This window comes from Lepus europaeus, chromosome 1, assembly GCF_033115175.1.
Source record: "Lepus europaeus isolate LE1 chromosome 1, mLepTim1.pri, whole genome shotgun sequence".
In the NCBI taxonomy this organism is placed as follows: domain Eukaryota; kingdom Metazoa; phylum Chordata; class Mammalia; order Lagomorpha; family Leporidae; genus Lepus; species Lepus europaeus.
Genome location: NC_084827.1, coordinates 153460385 through 153475687, shown reverse-complemented (window position 1 = coordinate 153475687; position 15303 = coordinate 153460385). Strand labels below are relative to the sequence as shown.

Below are 15303 nucleotides of genomic sequence, written 5' to 3'. Positions count from 1 at the left end.
GGCCCAAGGACTTGGATCATCCTCTACTGCTTCCCCAGGCCATAGTAGAGAGCTGGATCAGAAGTGGAGCAGCCAGGACTGGAACTGGTGCCCATATGGAATGTCAGCACTGTAGGCGACAGCTTCACTCACTATGCCACAGTGCCGGCCCCTTGACTTATATTTTAAACAGACTGCAAAAATATTTTCTTTGCAATAATAGCCACTGTGATTTGTTCAATTTCTGTATCCCTGGGGACACTAAATTTTCTATTAAAATATCACACTCTCTTTTGTTATGATTTTTGCTCACCTTTTCAGTTTCTTTGATTTTCCTATTCCTTTCTAGTATTTCTCTTTTTCCCCCCAAAGCCATGCATACCACAGGCAAGGAAACAGAAAAATATATAAGGAATCATTTAGAAAAACTTCCAACTCTTCAGTTTCATTTTAGCTCAAGACAAATTTAATATGTTTCGGATCATTTTCTCTTTCTTTAATGTCTGGAGGACTCTTTTTATATTAGTGCACAGTAAATAACATTAATTTACTTTGTAGATGCTGACCTAGGGAAAAAATGAGAGAAGTGTTCATTTGATTGCAGCAGTTCAGCCTGGTATCTGTTTATTAGGAGCCCAGTAGAACTAAAGTAGTAAACAAAAGGGAATCAAATGCCCAGCTTATAGATACTTCGTAATTAAATATTTGAGAGCACATAGATGACACAGAAAAAAGTAGGAGTTGCCTAAATGAGAGGCTTTTCTATTTTTTTAAGAGAAGAGTATATTCATTTGCTATTTGTTATTTAAGAAGCAGAGAGACAAAAGACAGAGAGATATTCCATCTATTTACACTCCAAATGCCCACAATAGTCAGCGGTGGACCAGGTTGCTGGAAACTCAATTCTCGTGTCCTAAGTGTGTGGCAAGGACCCAATAACATGGGCTGTCACTTGCTATCTTCTAGTTCTCACACCAACGTGAAGCTAGAATTGGAAGTGAGCAACTCAGGGATTCAAATCCAGGCACTTCAATATGGGATGCAGACAAACCAACCAGCACCTTGATTGCCAGGCCAACAAACCATCTCTGCAGATTTTTCTAGAAGGAAAGGCACTGCTTAATTTTAATTTGGGTTGCTCAATAAAATATATGATTGATGACTGATAGATGACAAAAGGGATCATGAAGTCTGTATCAAGAAATGCACAAGCTCAATTCACAATAGCTAAGACATGGAATCAAACTAAATACCCATCAACAGAAGACTGGATAAAGAAATTATGGGATATGTACTCTACAGAATACTATACATCAGTAAAAAAAAAAAAAAAAGAAATCTGATCATTTGCAACAAAATGGAGGAATCTGGAAAACATCATGCAGAGTGAAATAAGCCAGTCCCAAAGGGACAAATATCATATGATCTCCCTGATCGGTGACAACTAACTGAGCACCTAAAAGGAAACCTATTGAAATGAAATGGACACTATGAGAAACAATGACTTGATCAGCCCTTGTCCTGACTGTCGAGGAACAACTTAATACTTTATTCCTTTTAGTATTTTTGTGTTCTACTTTATACCATTGGTTGAACTCTTTAATTAACACACAATTATTCTTAGTTATTTAACTGAAAAGTGATCTCTGTTAAATATAAGAGTGGGAATAAGAGAGGGAGAAGATATACAGTTCAGCACATGCTCAATTGGACTTACCCCTAATGGTAGAGTTAGAAACGTGCCAGGGGATTCCAATTCAATCCATCAAGGTGGCATGTATCAATACCATCTTACTTGTTAAAGTGATCAGTTTCAGTTCATAATTGATCATAATGATAGGATTAAGTGTCAAAGGGATCACATAAATAAGACTAGTGTCTGCTAATACTAACTGATAGAATTAAAAAGGAGAGAATAATCCAACATGGGAAGCAGGATACACAGCAGACTCATAGAATGGCAGATGCCCTAAACAGCACTCTGGCCTCAGAATCAGCCCTCAAGGTATTTGGATCTGGCCAAAAAGCCCATGAGAGTACTTCAGGCATGGAAAGTCAAGACACAGTGCCAAAAAAAATGACCTAAATGAAAGATCTCTGTGAGTGAGATCCCAGCGGAAAGCAAGGCCATCAAAGAAGGCAGTACCTTTCTCTGAAGGGAGGAGAGAACTTCCACTTTGACTATGGCCTTGTCTAAATAAGATCAGAGTTGGTGAACTCAAGAGGATTCCATAGCCTTGGCAACTCATGACAAGAGCCTCAGGTGATTACTGACATCATAAATAAGAGTGTCAATTGTTAAATCAACAACAGGAGCCACTGTGCACTTACTCCCCATGTAGGATCTTTGTCCTTAATGTGTTGTACTGTGTAAATTAATGGCATAACTAGTACTCAAACAGTACTTTATACTTTGTGTTTCTGTGTGGGTGCAAACTGTGGAAATCTTTACTTAGTATATACTAAATTGATCTTCTATATATAAAGATAATTGAAAATTAATCTTGATGTGAATGGGATGGGAGAGGGAGTGGGAGATGGGATGGTTGCGGGTGGGAGGGAAGTTATGGGAAGAAAAAGCCACTGTAATCCAAAAGTTGTACTATGGAAATTTATACTTATTAAATAAAAGTTAAAAATATACATCACAAAAAAGCAAACATATTCAAGCAATAAACTTACTAAATGAGAAAAAAAAAGAAATGCACAAAGAATACATAAAGGGAAATCTTGAGAAGCTGGCACTGATAACATTCAGTTAAAGGCAAGTACAATGAAAGAGAAACCTATTTTACACCAGAGAAAGGTTAAAAAAAAATGAGGGTTGTGAAGATGACAAAATAGTTCAGAAACACGAAGACTGACTCAGCAATCTGTGCATCACTTGAAATAAAGAAATAAATGAAAACTCATATAGTGTGTTAGGAGTGTTAAGATGCTCAAAGCAGAGGGAAGAGCAAGAATGGGAAGAGAAGAGCTGGAGGATCAAGAGCTTTGGAAGCAAAAAGGGTTGCATTTATAAACCAGTGAGCCAGTCTTTACAGGTAAAGCAGGCAGAAGCTCCTGAAAGATCTCATTCAGTGGCTGGCATTACTAAATGCCAGCTGTGTCTGAATGGGAGTAGATTTAAACAGGGACATTGTTCTAAGGAAATCTTAAGTTTCGTGTGCCCTTCAGTACAGCCTTATAAATCGTGAACAACGTCAAAAGCCACCGACTACCACAATCAGCATTTCTACAGAATTTGCTAGATATAGCAAATCTGTGACAGGGAATATTTTAATTGGGTGGTTGGTTCTCTAGTCAGGACTTACATGTATTGATGATACATGGATGTGGTCAGTTAAGTCTCATTAACAGCATAAATTAAGTTCATCCTATCATGAGGATTATCTTGGAAAGGGAGAATGTCACCCTCAATATGTCTATGGCCTGGAGGGACACAGTCAGCAGGGTCTGATTGAGGGAGAGCTAAAAAGAGACAACAAGTATTTCATCACCATTTCCTGGATGGCTTCATCTTTCAACTGAATACTTCGTTGCTTATTTTTTAAAAAATGTTTGCTTAGAATTACTTTTAGACATCTATGCAGCCAGACAATGACAACATTTTGACTAAGAGACCCTGATATTGCACATATACAAATAACAGGAGAAAATAGCCTCCAATGGTGATCTTTGTATGAAATGTAAATATCTCATTGAGAAACGATGCTCTCTAGCAAAAGACACCCATTTCATACTGGTGAAGATAACTTTGTGACCTCATTTCATAGTTTCTTAGTAATTAACATAAACCTAATAACTTCAAAGAGAAAGATTAAAACATTGAGTGACAAATGTGAGCAAAAGAAAACAACTTTGGATTAGAGTGCCTATTAAAGATATTTTTGAGAAATTATAAATCATGGCTGGAAATAGTTGATTAAAAGAAAATCACATATAACTCACTCTTAATACAAAGACATTTTCTGCTGAGTTTGGGACTGAACTGCCAGCATATATTATCCAACTAGCTTAAAACTTCCTAAGTGAACAAGTGTCTTTAAAATCTTGATTTAATAACAGATTAAATTGTGAGAGTATTCCCTAGGCCTGACCACAAGTCGGCTAGCCCAGTGGTGAGCCTGTGTGAAGTGGTTGAATTTGGTGTTTACGATGGTGGGAGCTGAAGACTGCGGAGGGATGACAGCCAGAAGCATAGGCAAGTCAAACATATTAAAGGGAGTCCTGGGGTCCTGTACAGCTGTTAGGAGCTTTGAACTAAGTAAGCATACAACTGTGTGGAGTAAAAAAGGCATAAACAGAATGGCGTCTCTGCCAACTACAGATACACACATCAAGTGTGTTGCAATGCATGCATGCTGAGGGTAGAGGATTGGAAGTAGAGCTCAGAGATGAAAGGAAACAACTCAAAACCACATGAATCAAGAAAAGCGATTTTCAGAGTCCGATGATAACGCATAAAAACAATGACGAGGGCAACAGGTTATGAAGGGAGAGGGTGCCATTGCTCCCCCAGCACCATCAACTCAGGAGAGTTTGCAATTGGAGAGCATGACTGTGGCTCACATCTTTTCTTACTGACTGTACAGAACTGTGCTAAAATGCAGATTATGAGCCTCACTTCTGAACAATGTGATTCAGGAGTCTTGAAGGGACCCAAGAGACTACTCCACATCTGTTAACCACCCTTGATGATTCTGGTGCCACTGTTTCATGGAAAAATGACCGAGATAATCTATTTACTCACTAAATACAAAGGTATTTGTCTCTGGTGTCAATGAAACCAACAAGGAGTTTTAAAAGAAACAGGTTGTGGGCATCAAATTACATTTGAAGGTGATCTTGTATCAACAAGGTATTGTGAATTATATCAATGTCTTCTACATTAATACTATATTGAAATTAGGGGGCTGGCACTGTGGCGCAGCGGGGTAATGCCCTGGCCTGAAGCATTGGCACCCCATATGGACGCTACTTCTAGTCCCAGCTGCTCCTCTTCTAATCCAGATCTCTGCTATGGCCTGGAAAGGCAGTAGAAAATGGCCCAAGTCCTTGGACCCTTGCACCCGCGTGGGAGACCTGGAAGAAGCTCCTGGCTCCTGGCTTCGGATTGGTGCAGCTCCAGCCATTGTAACTAGTTTGAGAGTGAACCATCGGATAGAAGACCTTTCTCTCTCTCTCTGCCTCTTCTCTCTCTGTGTAACTCTTTCAAATAAATAAATAAATCTTTAAAAAATTATTTTAAAGTGTATATTTTATTGTTTCCTTTTATTTTCCCTTCCTATTCCCTCTTCTTTATTAGCTTCAATCAGTAAAAAAAATTCAGCAAAATCCAGAAAAATATGCTCTAATCAATTTTATGATTAGTTGACCTTCCTTTCACATTAAGAGACAAATTAACGGACAAAGAGAAGTCCAAAATTGTATTTATGACACATCCATTAAATAGAATCTCTAAATATAATTCATAAAATTATAATGTTACTTTTACCACACTTGCCATATTTCTACCATTTAATGCAAGTTTGTACTTGGTGCTTAACAAGGTAGGCACAGGAGAAAATTATTCTTTTAACTGCAAAACAACTTTAAGCTGAATAAGACACCTATCCATTTCCGATAAAATAGCTTCTCAGAGCTGTATTTTGATTGAGGACCAAAAATTGTAATAAGGATTTTGGAGCAGCAGAGCCAGTGCTGACAAAGGGGTATGCCCATAATTACATGAATACTAATTTGGTCTGCAGAATGTGAGACTGGCTCCAGAGCTTGGGAATGCAGGCACAATGCTGACTTTGAGAGAGGCTATAGGACTTCACTATGTACTGCAGAACTACTCTGGTGCAGGATGAGGAGACAGCAGCAATGGGTGTGTCTTTAATTCCTGTCTGGACTCAAATGGTAATCATCTGAGAAGGAGGGTTGCTTTCATGGGTCCCTATAGATAACAGTGAGAAACTTTTATCTCCTTTTGAGCATTTATTTGCAGTAACTCATTTCATTCTCCCAGCAACTCTGTGAGGTGGTTACTGTTATTATTTCTGTTATGAATGACAAAACCATGACATAGGAAGACTAACTGGATCTGAATTCATTTTATATGCTTTTAAACTACACCCTACTACTCTGTACTCTGTAGAGTCTAAGATCTAAACTGTTCCAGCTGAAAACTTCGAGGACAGGTTGACATGAGTAATATGCACACTGTGAAAATCTGGTACCCAGGAAGTAATGGAATCCCCCAAAGCATTGTCTTTGTCTCAGTTTCCTGAGATGTGTGGGTAACTAACATCAACAGTTTAATTTTTATTTTTATTAATTTTTAAAGATTTTATTTATTTATTTGAGAGGCAGAGTTACAGAGAGAGTCTTCCATCCGTTGGTTCACTCCTCAAATGGACAAAAAGGCTGGAGCTGGGCTGTTCCAAAGCCAAGAGCCAGGAGCTTCTTCCAGGTCTCCCACATGGTTGCAGGTGCCCAAGGACTTGGGCCACCTTCTACTACTTTCCTAGGCCATAACAGAGAACTGGATCAGAAGAGAAGCAGCCAGGATATGAACCAGCACCCATATGGGATACTGGCACTGAAGTTAGTGGCTTATTCTATACAACACAGTGCTGGCCCCAACGATTTAATCTTTAAAAATGAGGCACTGGTGCTGTGGCACAGTGGGTTATATCACTACCAGATGCCAACCTCCCATATGGGCACCAATTCAAGTCCCAGCTGTTCCACTTCCAATCCAGCTCTTTGTTAATGTGCCTGGGAAGGCAGCAGAAGATGGTTCAAGTTCTTGAGCCCCTGTCGCCTATGGGGGAGACCTGGATGAAGCTTCTGGTTCCTGGGTTTGGCCTGATCCATCCCTGGCTGTTGTGGACATTAGGGAGTGAACTAGCAGATGGATGATCTCTTTCTCTGGATCTCCCTTTCTCTCTGTCACTCTGCTTTTAAAATAAATTAAATTTATAAAAAGAGAAACCTGTCCCAAATTTTAAAAAATTGCCTTATATTTTAAGGCGATTGGAGGTGTTAAGCAATAAAAAAAAAGTTCTGTGTTTTGGTACTTGAGCTAGTGTGGAAGCAGTGTTGATCTTTGGAGACGTCAGTTTCAGTTTCCCTGGGCTTCCTGTGGATGCCATATGCATCAGTCCTTTATCAACCTGGAAGCACTTCTAGCACATGGGTACCTTTGTGGCTTATGTACTCTAGGTAAAAGGTGCAGATATTTTAACTTTTAAATTACAAAATGCCCCATATGTAAATCAGTGGTAACTGGAGCCTTGGGAATTATGATCGATTCCAAAATAAAATATTCAATATGACCTATGTTCTCAGATTTGTTTTAGAGTTAAAGCATACTTCATTAGAAACATTTCTGACCACTAACCAAAGTTACATCATATTTGTTTTCCTTTTGGAAAATCATTGCTGCTTTGTGAATTTGGAAAACAAACTTCATGACTGTGAAGTATAAAGTATTCCTTAATTACCCTAAGCTTGTATCTCTGCATAAAATATTACTGTATCTTGTGATAATAATGATTAAATCAAATGGCATTTCTCCAGGTGTAGGGAATGTCCAATCTACGGGCCATATAAGGCCTGCATAATCATTTAGTATGGCCCTACCAAGGCAACCACAGGCAGGATTCAAAATTCAATAAATCTATAGCTGGCTAATTTTTACATTGATAATTTTGTATGGCCCGTGAATGATGTTATAAATATCAAAATGGTCATTGGCAGAAAAAAGGTTCTCCAGCCCTGATGTTCTACCCCACCAGAGTGAGCTATTTGAGGACAAGTATTGCATTGTATTTGTGTATTTCCACCATGCAGCAAAGAGCCAAGCCACAGTAGACGATTCATCAATGTGACTTATATTAAGTTGGTGAACCTGAGTAATACAGAGACCATAAAAGTGTTTAAAAATATCACAGTGGTAAGGAAGGAAATACATAAGTAAAAAAAAAAAGTTAGAAATGAAGTTTAAAGATGGAATGTTTGTTGGTGGAATTGTTTGAAAAATTTCAAACATTGGTAGGAAGTGGTAATATTTTATCAACAGTTCTATTAAAATGTAGGAAAGCCATAAACATAGGAGCTAATATTTATTGTTTGCCTGTACTAAGTTAGGCACTTTTTGCATATTAACAGGACCCCAGAAGGAAGGTCCTGCTATTACCTCCATTTTATAAACAGGCAAGTTGAAACCCAGAAAGGTTAGACAACGTCCCCAAGGGCAAACTCCTGGTAAACTGAGAAGCCTCCTTGGGCCACACAGTCTGACCTGAGCTTCTCCATGAGTCTGGAAGTTTCTGCATGTGTATCAAGTTCTTTATGGGAATAGCCCTTTCTGCCCAGTGTTGAAAATGAGGAATTCCTGAAACAGCTGAAACACAGCACTGCCAAACTGATCACTTCCTTGCCTAGCCCAGCCTGCCCACACACGGAGGCATCTGACATCCAGTCATCTGAATGTGTTACAAAACCAAAAATAGGGAAATAAAGGAAATAAAGAACATTCAAACATAGATCACGCAATCACAAATTCTTTGCTCTTCCTTATTATTAGCCTGGCTTCCTATGAAAAGAGGGCCTGTGAAACCATTAGCTCTGTTATATGTTTTCCCTACTCTGTCCTCCTCCGTTCTTTAGCCCCCACGGTTAGAAGAAACAGTCCTGGCAAAGTTAAAAAGAAAAAAAAAATGCTGTCCCTTGGACATCTGGGCTATTTTGCTTTCCTTCCCTGCAATTAATGAGATGCTAAGCAGCACCTGTTTACCCATTTTGTATCCTGTCCAATTTCTCAAAACTTATGGTCTCATAGAGGAGTACTAGCTCTTAAAAAGTTTTAAGTGAAAGAATTAAATAATATATCAAAGTAGAAAATTCTGTACATTAAATCAAATGATATTTACAGCATGAATTAAAATCAGAGTACAGACAGGAGGTGTATTTTATTCAAAATAAAATCATAGGCAACGAAACACACAATAATCCATTTTTTCTACACAGAAACCCAAAGCTGTCACACAAACCCCTTAAATGTGATGCATTTTTTATATCCACCAGAGTAAAGAAGTTACTATATTTGCAATTTTTAAAAATCTCAAAATCACACTGATTAGTATGAATAAATATAAGAATGGAAAAAACCAAAGAAAGATACACATTTATGTTTCAACATTCTTCAGACAAATGTTTCATTTTTAAAAAAGATCATAATCTGTCCATAAGCTGAGACATTTTATTCTCTCCTATCAGAAGTATTAAATAACAAAGTTACTTAGTGAACAGGTGAAAATACAGTACACAATTTTTCTTCTGTTTACTCCCTTAGAGTCATAAGCTACAAGTTCATATTATACATCATGAAGCCAACTTATGTCATATAATACTGTGTTTCCTCCTCATTCTCTAAACACCAAGAGACTCTTGTTGGTGCTTTAGCATTGCTCCAAAGAGACTGAATGTTTCCTTGGTGATACCAGTAACAGTCATAGTACGATGCTTTATGTTTTACCAAGTATGACTATACCAATTATTTTGTTTTGTTCTAGAAGCAGCATTGCCCTAGACTTGGTTTCTAAGTACCATTTATCACAGAATGGAACTGGAAGTTCTTGGGAAAAAATGTAGCTGACCCCAAGTCTGGGATAGGGAGAGTACAGAGTCCTTGGACATCTTGTTATGCCAGAAAGCAGGGAAGAACTGAAGAATGAAAGGGAGTTTCAGAGGGACTCCCAGTGCTCAAATTTGAGATAATTTGGCATCAAATATAATAATTATGGTATTAGAGTATGAGAAACTGATAAAGGAAAATCCTTGAGACAACTGTGATGCAGAGGAAGAAGTGAGAAAGAGGCAATAAGATAGAACTAGAGACAGAGATGGAAGACAGACAGCAAGAGTGAGAGAGATCGATCCAACCCTATAGAAGAGGAGTGACAAAATTTTTCTAAAAAGAATGCTATGAGAGCATAGAGGAGAATGATCTGCATTCTAGGATTCTAACTCCTGGTTCCTGTGACTACATCCCACGCTCTTCCCACTCTCCAACATTGTTCCTGGACTTGAGGTATGACCTTTCCATCTTTCATCTCTACATTAATTTAACCTCTTACATTAGCTTTCCAATAAGTGGGAACTGATTCACTCAGTTTCAAGAACCCCTGGAGATCCAGAGTTATTTCAAGATGCAAGCCCAGGGACTCATTCTTCACACTACTCAGGCACTCATATACATACTTAGATACACATAGGTGAAACTTCCTGTGATGTCTGACATCAAGGTTGGACAGTAGCTACTAAAATGTTGTTTCACTTTTGGGCAGGCTTATATTCTAAACCCAAGAGACACTCAGCAGCTTAAACAGAGAAACATTTCCTGCCATCTACCTTCATATTACCTCTGAAGAACTGGACAACTGTGTTCTCTTGTAATGAGATAGGGAACACAGACATGATTTTGTCATCAAACTCACATTGAGGACTGAAGATTTCATCTTCTCAACACAGCCAATACGTTCACATTAAGTGAATCAACAAGATGATGCCATAAATCTGTTGTCTGATCTCATAATTAGAATTAGAATTCAGATGAACTTGAATAGTACTTCATAAGTGCATTTTTTTTTTGGACAGGCAGAGTGGACAGTGAGAGAGACAGAGAGAAAGGTCTTCTTTTTCCATTGGTTCACCCCCCAATGGCTGCTGAGGCCGGTGCGCTGTGGCTGGCACACCGCACTGATCCGAAGCCAGGAGCCAGGTGCCTCTCCTGGTCTTCCATGTGGGTGCAGGGCCCAAGGACTTGGGCCATCCTCCACTGCACTCCCGGGCCACAGCAGAAAGCTGGACTGGAAGAGGAGCAATCCAGACAGAATCCGGCACCCCGACCGGGACTAGAATCCGGGGTGCCCGCGCCGCAGACAGAGGATTAGTCTAGTGAGTGTGGTGCCAGCCTCATAAGTGCATTTTTAATGAACAGTACATATATATGATCATAGATTTTCTGATGCCTATACTGGGTGTTACTTATAAAAACTATGTTAAATAATTTTTAAAATTATTTGAGAGGCAGAAAGACAAAGAGAAAGACAGAGAGCAAAATCTCATTCGCTGGTTCATACCTCAAATGCCTGCAATCGCCAAACCTAGAAAAGGGCACTGAATCCAGTTCTCTGGTGTAGCAGGCAGGGACCCAACCACTAGAGCACACATCTGCTGCCTCCATGCATCTACATTAGCAAGAATATGGAATCAGAAGCATAGCTAGGACTTGAATCCATGTGCAAGTATCCTAACTGGCATCTTATTTTTATAGTTCAAATCGAAGAACAATGTTTCCTATTAAATTCAAAGTTTCAAAAGATACTCATTTCCTTATCTGGTAGACCTCACTGACATGAATCCTGGTCTATGGAATGTGTGCCAATCTCAGCTCCTACCCACTTCTTACAGCTAGTCTGTGCATCCCTTCCCAGCTCTGTGGTCAATATCACATGAGTTTGAAATGGGCCATCAGGGGACTATTTACATACAGAAATCTGTTAGCTCTATACATTAGGGCTGCTTCACATATTCTCCCCCTCCTCCCCTTGAGAGTCAGTTACCAGCATACCGCTAATGTTCAAAGAGCTTGGGATCCTTCCTACAGTTCTTTAGACAGTGCCAACATTCTCATATGCCTTTTAGAGAAAAGCAGAAAGTATCAAGTAAGGAAAAGTAGGGGAAAGCAGAAAGTAGCAGAAAAGCAATATGCTAGGCACAGCCCCAAAGAAAGAGTAATAGAAGCAAGAAAATAAAGCAAATAACTTGAAATTACCTGTTAAATTCTGAGTGGCTGTATTAAATAGTGCTATTAATACCAATAATAACCACACAGGCATTTCTACCTGGACATCAATGTACTGTTTATCAAGCATTTTCGGGTATGTTATCTTTGTTGTTTATGAGAATCTTATAAATGTGTAGAGCACAAGAATTTCTTAGTTTGCATATACAAATTCATCAATGCAAACATCAGGTTTATGGACAAAAAGCATCAGGAGCTGTGTTTCATAACTGTTAATATAAGGTTTTCTCATTATACCATTCTAACCACTTGGTTAAATAATTTTTTGTTTGGCCTAACATAATGTTTGCAAGGTTCATCCATGTTGTCTAGAATGACAGGATTTCATTCTTTTTACTGTTGAATAGCATTCCATAATGTATATGTTCCACATTTTCTTTATATTGTTTTAAATGTTTTTTTGTGACAACTCAAAGTAGATTTTCTCAGTGTTTGCTAGATTCTTAAAAATTCTCCAAGCTAAATTAATTTTAATTAATTTTAGCAATAAGCATTTTTAAGAAAGCCTCAGTCGCACACAGAGCAGGATGTTCAAAAGAATGAACTATTTATGAGATGATGGCAGTGACACACAAAGTCACAAAGGGTTACAGACATTAAATATCTTGCTCAGGCTAAACCCTGATGTTATTAAAAGCATAAATTCAACATTATTGAAATGCATTATGTTCCTGGCACTGTGCTAAGTCTGTCTCTAAATCCCAGTGTTTAAAATTAGAAGTAGTTGGGATGAATGTAGGAAGTTGTTTTAAGCAAAGGTTCCAAATGGTCTGGGAGACATTTTCGTTCATAACAGGTTAGAGCTTGACAATTTTACAGGAAAAAAGGAAAAATAAAATGGGCTGTCTTTTTAAAATTAAATGTTATTTTTATATTTTTATTTACAAAAGTTCCTTTCCCTAATTCACAGTAGAGAAAAAAATAGAATATCTGGTCTCAAGAGATAATTATGCAACTTTTTTTTTCCTTTGTTTTGGCAGAAAGTTAATGTCTTATGATTCCATAACATAAATAATTTGTTAAATCAAAAAGAATATTTATTCACTTAAACTCTTTGATTTTACTGGCAATATGGTGCAGGAGTGATGTGTGGCTTTCAATGAGACTTAAGTTTAAAAGGGAATTCTCTTCTGTGAAGCCTTTGGGACAGTAAGTAGCCTAGGTTCAATAAATCTGTACTTCCCAAGATCATTAGGAGAAATAAATAATGTTATGTGTACAAAGCAACAACACTTTAACCTACTCTTAGCAATGAATCCGCTTTCCTTCTTAATTGGCTACATCATACTCTGGTTTCCCTAGAAAGAAAATAATTTATGATTTCCACAAAGAGAGGCTTTTCGTGATGTAAGCCTGCACAAAATACACAGGCTTTCTTTATCAGAATGCTAATTTTTAAAATGGAAATTCTTATATGAATTTTTAAAATCTCAAAAATAAATAGCACTATGCATTCTACCTACATTAACTTTGCACATAATGAAATTACCAAAATATCTTCTAATCAGAAGAGTTATTCAAGTGCTCTTTGGACTCTATGCAAAGACAAGATAAGGTCATTCAAAATAAAATCATTTTAAATAATTAGGAAATTTATCCTTCAAGTGAATGCAATGGGCTTTCTAGGGTGAATAATACAATATAAAAGAATGTTTCTAAAGTTAATGTTTTGTGTGCTAGCTCTAAAAAATGGAAATTGATAGGTGAAATTGGTAGTTGATGAAAAGAAAGACTGAGGAATAGATGTTATTAATGGCATACATTCCTACCGATACAATTACTGTACAATCTGTTTTTCTTTATTTCAAAGGCAGAGTGATAGAGAGGTAAAAACAAATACACATATAGAGAGTAAAAGAGAGAGAGGGAGAGAGAGAGAGAAAGAGAATCTTCTAAGATTCACTCCATAAATGGTCAAAAACAGCCAGGACTGGGTCAGGAGGATGACAAGAACCAAGAACTTCATCCTGGTCTGGCACATTGATGGTAACTGGGCTACCTCTTGCAGCCTTCCCAGGTACATCAGCAAGAAACTAGATCAAAAGCAGAGCGACTGAACTCCAGTCAGCACCCTGATACAGAATGTTAGCTTTGCAAGTGGCGGCTTCACTTGCTACACTATGAAGCCTGCCCCACGATCTATTTATAACACTAGGTAAGCTTTTCATTTTTAAAGCTTCATTATTCCATTAATAAAAAGGATGGACTATAAGTTTTCTACTTAGTTCTAAAATTGTGCATTTAATCAAAATTTTTCTTCCTATACTAATAGCTAATGGCATGGTAATATAAAATCTTTTACAAATGTTACAGATTTTACAGCACTGACATATTTATCTTCCTCTGATTAGATGTTGCTAAGAAAAAATTGAACTAACTGTAATAAAAGATAGGATATGAGAGAGGACCAGGCTGACCTCCTCAAGGTGACCAAGAGGACGTATCTAAGTCAAAATCCCTGATGCAAATCATATACACAATTTAGTATTCCATTTGAAGGAACTTAGATCTGACTAAACTTGAGAAGCTTTAATTACTTAATTATATTAAATGAAGTGAAAGTACATTATGAGAACTGTGATAAGTAGGAAGTGTTTCCAGAAATATTTAATCCATGACAAAACCAGTTCTATTCTTGAGCCTTCTGGATATGGCAACTGTTATAGACTTTAGTTACCTGCAATAGTAATCTTGATAATTTATTAATCACCTAAAATGGTCTCCTGGTCCATTTCCTCAAGATTCAGCTTTATCTGGTTAATTCTGGCTTAGAAACTAAGAAATACTACCCAGGAGACTTTTCATATTCATTATCAATATTGCAGAAGTATTGTTCCAGGTGCACAAAAAAATACCAAGTTGTAGAATCAGAATAATCAGCTATTTCTTGTGAAAGAATATGTAGCAAAGTAACAGTACATTTGTGACACAACACTTATAGCCTTATACTATAATTTAGAGTATTTCTATAATCATAAGCATATGAGCTCTGCACATTATTTTTTCCACAAAATACATATTGGGAATAGATTTAACGCTTTGAGTATGGTTCATTTGTCTCAGAGGATAGCCTAGAATATTGTTTTAAATAAAGTGTTTTATTAAGAATCTTAGTCCAAGAGTAATTGCATTAAAATTCATTTCTAATGTAAAATAGGAGGTGAGTTCAAACAGTTCATGGTAAAATGGAATTAAGAGAGAAGTTTATTTTGGTACAAAAAACAGTGAAATTCAGGCATAATTGTTTCATAATATTCTTCTTTTTGAAGAACTCTTGTAGAAGATGGATTAATTCACAAATACAGCTTCCACTAGAATGGACAAATCTGGAATTAGCAAAATATTTGCTTCCTTTCTCTAAATAACTAAAAACGCTTAACATAGGATGACCTGGAAACAGACTACATTGGCTCATTGTGTTACAATGAATCAGTAATATTTCCATTATTTGAAGCAGCAAA

General features: G+C 37.4%; 1 protein-coding gene across 14 annotated transcripts in view; it reads right to left on the bottom strand.

Annotated features, from left to right (window-relative positions):
- MAP2 (microtubule associated protein 2) overlaps positions 1-15303 on the bottom strand; it is a 318054-nt gene that overhangs the window by 166782 nt on the left and 135969 nt on the right. The window contains exon 3 of one of the 14 annotated variants that reach the window (XM_062190748.1): positions 11118-11225. The exons of the other annotated variants lie outside the window; for them this stretch is intronic. The gene's annotated coding sequence lies outside the window, so the exon portion shown is untranslated. The remainder of the gene's footprint in view (positions 1-11117; positions 11226-15303) is intronic. 14 annotated transcript variants of the gene reach the window in all.